Below are 992 nucleotides of genomic sequence, written 5' to 3'. Positions count from 1 at the left end.
CCCCGCTCGTCTGCGGGCACTAACCCAGACGCTCATGGCGAGCACACGTGTGTGCGTGTGCCAGCTCCGCTCTTCTGCCGGGCACTAACCCAGACGCTCAAGATGAGAGCACATGTGTGCGTGTGTCAGCTCCACTCTTCTGTGGGCACTAACCCAGACGCTCACGGTGAGCACACGTGTGTGCGTGTGCCGGCTCCGCTCTTCTGCAGGCACTAACCCAGATGCTCACGGCGAGCACATGTGTGTGCGTGTGCCAGCTCCGCTCTTCTGCGGGCACTAACCTGCATACTCAAGGTGACTGCACATGTGTGCATGTGTGTGTGCATGCACACAGTGACTGGCCCTGGGCAAACACGTTCCAGAACGGCAGTTCCCAGTCATCGGCCATGGCCGGCACTGACACTGGTGCCCGGCCCTCCTGGGGTGTGCAACGCGTGGCTGGGGTGGACCTGGCCAGGCCCAGGTCTGCAGGTCCGGGGGAGCATCCCGCACCGATCCTGGGGAAGGACTCGACTCTCCAGCCCCTCTCCAGGCCCGGTCATGGTCTCACTCACCCCACGCTGCACTCTGGGACGCCAGGGCCAGGGCCAGGGCCAGGTGCCACGGGAGAATGAACCTGAGCTCCTCTCTACATGCGGGTGGGGAGCATCGGAGGCGCGTAGGCAGGTTATTACAGGAGTGAAAGGAAAGGACTCAGGGAGTGAGCCCTGACCAGGGTGGTCAGAAGGTCGCCGAGGCCCTTCTTGGAGATGGGCAGGTGGGCAAAGGCCAGTGCTTGAAGGCCAGTTGGGAACAGTGGTCATGCAGACGGGTGGGGGCAGTCCCTGGAGGCCACGGAGTGCCACGGTGGAGATGGGACCTCTGTGGAGTCTCAGAAGGGGAGTCTCAGAAGGCCCGTGTTGGTCACACATGTATTGAAAAAGCAGCTGATGGTCTAGAGATGGGGGGTGGGGGGGGGGGGGGGGGGCAGAGGGCATACGTCAGGGGCCGTG

General features: G+C 63.3%; 1 protein-coding gene across 1 annotated transcript in view; it reads right to left on the bottom strand.

Moving 5' to 3' along the window:
* COL22A1 (collagen type XXII alpha 1 chain) overlaps positions 1 to 992 on the bottom strand; it is a 272600-nt gene that overhangs the window by 131913 nt on the left and 139695 nt on the right. The window lies entirely within an intron of this gene.

This window comes from Tupaia chinensis, unplaced genomic scaffold (genome assembly GCF_000334495.1).
Source record: "Tupaia chinensis unplaced genomic scaffold, TupChi_1.0 Scaffold000335_1, whole genome shotgun sequence".
Classification (NCBI taxonomy): domain Eukaryota; kingdom Metazoa; phylum Chordata; class Mammalia; order Scandentia; family Tupaiidae; genus Tupaia; species Tupaia belangeri.
Note: the sequence above shows the minus strand (reverse complement) of the source record. Positions and strands in the feature narration are given on the sequence as shown.